An 8,877-nucleotide genomic window follows, 5' to 3' on the forward strand; every position below is an offset into this window, starting at 1 on the left:
GAGAGGCATTTTGGAGGTTGCCAAGATAAGGCTTGACTCACTGACAAAGAAACGACCACCAGGAAACTATTCAAGTAGGCATCAAAACTGTGATAGGTAAATAAATGAAATTTAGGAAACACTGACACTGGAGAAAGAGTGTTAGGGTTCTGAAGAGTGTTTCTTGGAAGCAACTAGAATGTTAACCTCTACGCTTCAGTCGCTGCCCAAATGCAGAAAGCAGGTAGATTCTACAACGTTCCAATTAAAAATACCCTTCCAAACTGTCCATCTCAAAATCAAAAAACAGGTATCCACCGTCCAATCCTATGTTGCCGAATGAATCCCATAAATTTACCATCAAAATGCATAAAATTCAATGATCTTACATTTAAAATTCTAGTCTCTGCATCAATTTTAACGACATTGCAACATAACACCAATGTGGGAAAATACATGTGAGAAAACCTTGAAACATTACACAAATAGCAATAGACATAGAGATTCGTACATTTACACATGCCACAAAAACAAGTGGCTCACAAAATATTGAGCAGATTATGAATGTACCTGCTCTAATACTATGTTAAACTCACATGGATTGTAAATAGTCATAAATGATAGAAAATTGAGATGCATGTATTATTGACATGATATAAATTTATAGTACATTGTATATGATGTTTGGATTCATCTTTCAATGTCTCTTGGACTCCGGTGGTTGTTCACATTCCACATCAACCCAAAGAGGATTAGGTGTTTGTGTGAAGAACCTCTATAAGCTAAATGTGGAAGACTGTGTTTCTCCTAGTACTCTAACGTGATTAAATTAAACTATGGAAGATATGAAAAAGGGGGATATACTTAGCTCTACATAATATCATTCAGCTGAGTTAGTTTCCCATTCCATATGGGAACAGAAGTTTGAGAGATAGGAAATATATATATATATATATATATACTAAGAAGGCTTGTGTCTTATTTACTGGGAAGGTGCCCTTTCCAGACTAAACACATGCTATCTGTCTTAAAATATTCAAATGAATTTTGTCTTATTATGTGAATAAAAACAAATAATCGCTTTTAATATTCCAATGAATTCGAGCTTCTTCGGTACATTTCTATTCATGCTTTGAATGAGAATTGTGTAGCCATTCCTGCCTCCAGATAGAGAGAGACATTTTTTAGCAACTGTTATTCTCCTCCATCTTATGCTTATGCTTAAATTTGATATGGGCTTGTAGGGGGGTAATAAAATATTTGAAGTAATAAGCATAACTAAAATAATCACTTTATTACCCTCCCACAATCCAGTTGACCACCCCTATTCGTAGTCCATCCGGTCTATTTTCGTGGCGACCTACTCTATACACTCACTGACCTGACATTTGTCAGCTAGGGTATTTCTTGGAATTGTTATTTACCTGTTGTTGGTTAGCATGGAGGGAAACATTGTTGATTATTCCGAGGATCTGTTTGCACTGGACCCCCAATTGACTGTTTTCCCTTTGCATCTATCGGTCACCTCCTTGAATATTTTTCTAAACATCCCCACAAACCTAGCCGGAGCACCCAGGGTTTACTTGGTACCCAAATACCCTTCTTTCTCAATCTCAGATCAGCAGTCCTACCAATTTCCTAGGCTGTCAACATCTGTACTATCGTTCCCTAGTTTCCCTAGAGCAGTGGACTTACCACCTGATTCTGACCTCCCCCTGCTATCCCCGACCTCCTTACAGTTTATCTCTTCCTATTTAAACCCACCTTCTCCCCCATACCCTTCACACCCCCCACCATCCTATCCCTCGGATTAGTCCCTCGTCCCTCCTCCTCAAGCATCGCATTCTCATCCGACCTGTCCACTGGACCCTGCAGTCCCCTTCCCTCCTTCCCCCATCCCCGACCCTCCCACCTCCAACTGCTTCATAGACTCATCCCATCCCCTTCAGGGTTTTACAAAAATCCATCGTTCGGAGGCCAAAGTGAATCCATCTCAGTCTCACCAGAATAAAACTCCCCCAAATCGGTTGGGGCACCCTACAAAGAGTTTCAAAGGAGTAAAGGTGGGCAATAAGAAGATATCCCGCATATTTGGGGTCAACATTCAGATGGGGGAGGTTCTGGATACCTCTGACAGAGTTTTGGTTGGCCGAGTTCGAGGTAGGGCATACTCAGTCGCGCGATTGATACAGTGAGTGGTGGAGATTTGGGGTTATGTCCTCATCGAACTACCATCAGTGGTTACCCTCTCTCACAGATGGTTCACATTGCGATTCAAGATGCTCGTGTTTATTCCTTAGGTATTATCAAAACAGTGACACATTGAATTGGCTCTGGTTCTCCTTGGGCGATGGAGCCCCCCTTTCAATCCTGAGCATTAACACCTTGGGGCTAGACCAATACGGGTTAGATTCCCTGGCCTTCCACTTCATTTTTGGTTAGAAGATATATTCAAATGGATTGGTAATGGTTTCAGAAAATACATGGATTTCGACAAATATTACATGCTAATTAGAAATATGCCCATGGCTCACATACTAGTTTTCCTTGATACCAGGGAAGGTCTAGAGGAAAGTATGCAACTACATTTGAGGGATATTTGTAGGTTACATATATTGGACTATGAGAGAGTTCCATACCGATGCAGGAGATGTCACAAAATTGGACATATTTATAAATATTTCCCTCTTCTTTCATCTAGCTTTGCTTCGGTAGCATGACCTGAACATGCTACTACAACTCCGATTCATAATCATCATGGGAAGGCACCTGTTAGTTATGAGGGTGAACAACTGATGGACACACAGGCTGCTCATGGCACTTGCACTTGCAAGGAGAACATTCGTCCCCCATCCCCACGTATCACAATATCACATGTGGATGCGGCGACTACTACCTCTAGTGTGGGTACCATCTCTAACCCTCAATCCTTCCAATTGTTGTCATCTGTTTTCTCTCCTGTCTCTTGATTTTGTAATGCTTTTTCCATACGTTGTCCCTCTGTTGTATGTTCATTGGTTCCATGTTCACCTATCTTCTCCCCCACTCCTCCTACCATCACTGGTATATAGGATTCCTTCTTCCTCGTGGAGCCATCCATTGAATCTAATTTGGGTCATTGTTATTACCTTCGGTCATTATCCAATATTCCCCCAGGGGATGGTAGTGGCTTAGGTATAACTCCCCTTCATCCGTAGTCCAAGACTGCCTATGGTCGTTAATGAAACATCTCGAAAGCCATCCTCCAGGCTAGACTAGAAGTGTTAAAAGAGTGACAACAACCCATAGATAAGGTCCTTAGAGCATTAACCTCCCCCCGTGGTTCTCCATGAAGTGGATTTCCTATAACTGTTAGGGGCTGGCTAGCCCTGCAAAGAAATTAGCCTTCCATCATTTGATTGAATTGGAAATGGTGGAAATTATATTCTTAGAGCAGACCCTTGTGTCCGGAACACACATTACACCCATTATTGAGGCTATTTTACCTGGTTGGCACTTCACTTCACTGGATGCCTGTGGGCGATCTGGAGGCTTGTTATTACGTTTTAATCATAGATTCATTAGACTATTAAATTCCTGGGGGGGATGGGATTCATCGGATTTGATGTATACTCAGCCGAGCTTAGTAGGGAGCTGAGGATTATCAATGTCTATGGACCTTGTAACAACAGGCTCACTTTTTGGCATTAGATACTCGATTTTGAATTTTTTCAAGCTGAGAACATCATTATAGGGGGGATCTCAATTTCTCATTGGGTCATGCTGAATCCTAGCACATGAATTCTCAATTAGACTTTCTATCAGATGGAATCTTGCCCATACCGGAGGATCACCAGCTGATTAATATACCCATGCCCTACATAAAGCCCACATGGAGGAATCGAAGGACTGGGGATGCAACATTAGATAGAAGATTGGATCATTTTTTGGTTAAGGAGACATAAATTGAACATTTGCCCCTTTATCAACAATGTGAGGGATCAGAGGGGTTATCGGATCATCACCCCATATATTGCTGGCAATATAAGAAAACCCAATGCACCCTTCAAGTTCAATTTAACCTGGCTTAAAGATGATAGCTATATTTAGATTATCACTAAGAACTCGAAAACCATGGCTGCACATCAGGGTCTATCAGCCTCTAAGATATTTGCAAACAAAATGGAAATTCTAAAACATAAATATATTAAATGGGAAAAGAGTAAGAGGATCAAGGATGAGCAGAGCCTAAGAGACACTGAACTGGGAATTGAACAATTGAGTGGACCAAAGGGCCAAGGGTACATCTCTGCTGATAGTAAAGAATATTTGATTCAACTTGAGATCGAGAATAATAGGATCTTCAAAGATAGGGAGGAAAACTGGCGACTCAAAAGCATGCCCATCTAGTTAAAATAGGGGATGAGAACACCAAGTTCTATCGCTATGTTGCAAATGGGCACTGGGCCATTAATACTATTTGGCAACTTGCGGATGACTAAGGATCACATGCAAATACCTTCCATGAACTGGCCACCCTTGGTATATCGCATTTTGGGATATGTTGTAGTGGCTACAACCACCCTCCAAAATTTTTCCTTACCCTGTTTTGGAGCCTCCCTACCAACCTTTCACAACACTTTGTCTTGCTTCATCAAGTACTCAAGCGTCAGTCTTTTCCTTGCACAAAGGTAGCCTGTCGATCATAGTCAATCCATTTCCCTCACAGGTTGTTCACTCGAACTTGGTCCAGCTACAGGCTGAGTAGCTTCCCCTTGAAAATTGTGCATTTCTGGAGGGAAGGCAGCCTTCTCTCCAGAAATTGTGCAATCCTCCCTGGGAACCTGCTGTGCTCTAGGATTGCGCAATCTTGCCAGCCAACACTCCCAACAGGGTTTGCGCAAATTTCCCCAGCAGGGCTGCTCAGCCAAAATTTGCACAAATCTGGGTAGTAGTCAGTTGCTTTGCCCAAAAATTGCGCAATCCTCTTGGGCAGTTAGCCCAACTCCCAGCCAGGAATGCACATTTTTTCCAAGTAGTTTAACAACTGCATGTATGAATAGTCTAGTTGACCAATTCTACCCAGGACCGAGGAAACTTGACTTGCATGCATGCATGAATTTCTCTTCCCAGAATAGCAAGAGACAACATCAAAAAGGCATCCCATGATTCAGGGATCTATTTTTAGTAGTCGGGGGTTACATGCAAAGTTGTTTTAGAAGTTTCCCTCCAAGTGTCACTTTTTCCTAGATTTGTGGCATGCGCATCATGAGACCAAACTTATTTATTCGACACATCGGAGCTTATTCATTCACATTGATCTTGGAGCTTTGACATCCCACAACACATCCAAGACTCTTCGACACATCCGGCTAAGCTATGCACGGGTAAGTGGCCTCAACTTGTGTTTTCCAACATTTCTATCGCTTTTTGTGTATTTGCTTGTGTGAGTGTTGTTTGCTTGGTTTCTTTGAACACTTGATATCGTTTACATGTGTACTAGCTTGTCTTAGCTCTGTTTTAGTTTTCATTTCTATCTCACCGTTGTCACATGCATGAAATTTTTTTTCATGCACGTTCGCCCAACCTGTGAACTGCCTCACTCACATGTATGTTGATTTGTTTGTTGAATTTTTCATTCATGTTTTGAATGCATTGTCAATCACTTCTGCTATCACTTAGTGTCACCATGCATTTACTATCTTAGTTTCTTTCAGTTTCTTGTGGGAGAGCTGGGCCAACCTTGGCCCGAACTCTTTCTTCACCAAGGCTACATTAGGAAATCTGGGGAAGGAAGGCTCACCTTCCTCCCTAAAAATGTGCATTCTTGCCCAGCACAAGCCTCCAAGGCAATTTTTCACATTTCTAGAGGATAGTGGCTTCTTGGAAAAAAAAAATTGCACAAATCTATCCCTGGTCCAGCAGTCGTTCCCAACTGGAATTTCGCATTGCACAATCCCATCAACCAGTTGCCTAAATAGATTATGCATTTTGCAGATCTAGTAGCCAGTCCCACCTCCGAGATATCCCAGACTACCTTTTGCAATGTTCTGGCAACTAGTCACCCAGCCTCCCAGTAAAATTTGAGCGATTTTTTTCACCAGTGTCCCATATATGTGTTGTGTCCTTCCCCGGATTTGCTCTGTTTCCACTGGCATATTTCTTTCCATGCATGTTGCTTGTTTCCATATCTCTCAGCTTTTCATCTGTCCCAATGGCTTCCAAGAGAACAGGATCACAGGACACTGATGGAGTTGCAGCTGGAACAACAGTTGAGGAAGTGTCCTCTAGTATACCGATATATGAAGATACAAAATTGTATGTAGACAAGGACATCAAACTGAAGTGGCAAGAGGGTAATGAAACATTCATGGGAACTTTTGGGTAAGACCTCGAAAACTACTAGGTGTACGTGAACATTCACAAGTCCAGCTTATACCAGATTGCATGCAGAAACCTCACATTCCCATGCATGGACATGATTCATTGGATCATCTCTCACACTCACCTCGAGATGATGAACTTGAGCAGTGTCAGTGGGACGAAGCTTGAAATCTTCTGGGCATGAGATTATGATGAGATTTATCAGATGTTAGAGCCTGCGACTGTCATGAGTCCTCCATTCAGCTTGCCCAGTAGCAGAGGTGACTCTAGAGACATTATCAAGGATTGGGTAAAGGAGCCAGCTCGTTTCAGGATGAAACCCAACCAGATATATAAGACAAAGATATTGAGGAAGGTTTACAAATACTTGGTCATATTCGCTTGTCGATCGAGTGGCCAAGTAAGCACTAAAACCTTTCCTTAGAGTTGGGTGACCGCATTGGACCAACTAGCTAGAGAAGGAAGACCATGCAACTGGTCTGGCATACTGGCTCATCAGCTGAAGGAAGTCATGAAGGCTCGACAGTCACTCGAGGGTATGCATGCAGAGATTTACATGTCTGCCTACATCCTAGATGCACTCTGTGCCCGACTTGAGTTCCTGTGCTTGGAGAGGGCATGGTCAATGGTGAAGACTGTTGTGAATATTTATTTCAAGTTGTTGTCCGAATGCAGCTTCGTGGGAGTAATGATACAACTGTCCGACCATTTTTTCACCCCAGTGTACATGTTGATATTAGAACAAGATCCACCTTGCATGTCAAAGGAAGCAATGGAGGTGTTGTTAGGCATTGCAGATTGGTATGCGTCACCATCCGACAATTTCATCTGAATGTTCAATGTGGAGAAGCCTCCGCATGTTCTACCAAAGTTTTCATTGAACGTACTTGTCATGCAGGAAGTAGCGTACCACATCTCAACCGGATTGATAGCTAGACTGCAGTGGAAGAAGAAGGCACCTTGGCCCACTCTTCCGTTTCGTATTGGGTTATATGAGATCCGGAGTATCAAGAAAGCGGATATCAAAGTAGAATAGATGAATAAGTACCTGTTCGACCTTCAAAGCTTCAACCTGTATGACCCACATTGCATTGTGAAGGATCACTGCATGAGAGTTCAGTCCAACTGGATCCATGGGGCATTGATTGGGCCGAGGAAGACTCATGGCGGTATTGCTACAATTCCTTCGAACCCAATGAACAGGTTGGCTTCACTGTTGAGAGGTCACAAAGTAGCATGAAGCAACATCACGGAGAGCACCAGCAGTAGCAACAAAGGAAGCAGAGCCATGCATACTTGTGTGCGATAAAGGGAAGAGGAATATTGTCGATCGCATGGAGGAGGAGAAAAGCTGCAAGTTTCGAGTAGATCCACTTGTAGAAAAAGTAGCGATGGCTATTCAGGAAAAGAGGAAGCAACACGACAAGAGAATCGTGTGAAGAAAAAGTGATAAGAAGAGAATTGAAGAAGTAGAGAAGGAGTTGCATGAGCCGAGGGAGCAACTCTGGAAATATCAAGAGTTGCACCAATAGGAGAAGGAAATGTAGCAGCATCAAATAGAGTAGGGGGTGCATCATGTGAAAACAGATGAAGCATAGCCCGTACAAGTAGTTGATTCATCTGAACAACTGCCAGCAGATGAACAAGGTGAACCATCACAGGGGCAAGACATTGCTCATGAGATAGAATAGGTGCTTGAATAGTTGGATGTAGACATGTAGCGTCAGGAGTTGGAACTGGACATCAACCTCATGCATCACCACAATGAGGTCGACTCACCTGCTACATTGCATCCAGATGATGAGCAAGTTTCAAATGACCAAGGAGGCACGGAGATCCTTGGTGTTCAGCCGGAAGAAGATATGAACAACATCTCCTTTGATGAATCTCATCATAGAGTTGTCCGGTCTCAGAGAGTACTGAATCCGGAGCAGCAAACATCCCCTACGCAAGTTGAAGAACAAGTGATTGTGAGTATGTGCACAAGCATCTAGCTGCTTTGGTCGATGCAACTAGAGTATATATCAAAGCCACTAACTCAAGTGTTCGTTTCCTCATAGCTGAGAATGAGCGAATGGCAAAGGAACTACAGGTGGCCAAGCAAGGAGGAAACTTGGTGACAATGTCCACCTGAGTTGAACTGAAGGAGGCAATACTAGATGAAGTATTGTCCCTTGATATAGTTATGCAAGCACTATACTCCAAGTTTGGTACCATGCACCAAGCATTCATCCATCTCCATAGATGGTAGTAGAGATGTGCGAGGAAATAACGCATCCTAAAGAACATACATGATGTTTTTTATAACATGCAAGCATTGATGACGACGTTCAAGGGATCCCCACTTCACTTTCCAATGATTATGAGGGCCAATGTGGTCGAGTTATAAGCACGTATCTGGAGTCATATCTGGAACTTTGAAGACCTACTGAAACTCATCATTATCATACATGTTTCACATGCATGAGTATTCAAAAGCATGAATGTTATAGTGCACAGTCATGCGATCCCATCACATGGGACTCTCACCCAGGT

Source organism: Pinus tabuliformis, chromosome 5_1, assembly GCF_031772625.1.
Source record: "Pinus tabuliformis cultivar Carrire ecotype Pingquan chromosome 5_1, CPIR1, whole genome shotgun sequence".
In the NCBI taxonomy this organism is placed as follows: Eukaryota; Viridiplantae; Streptophyta; class Pinopsida; order Pinales; family Pinaceae; genus Pinus; species Pinus tabuliformis.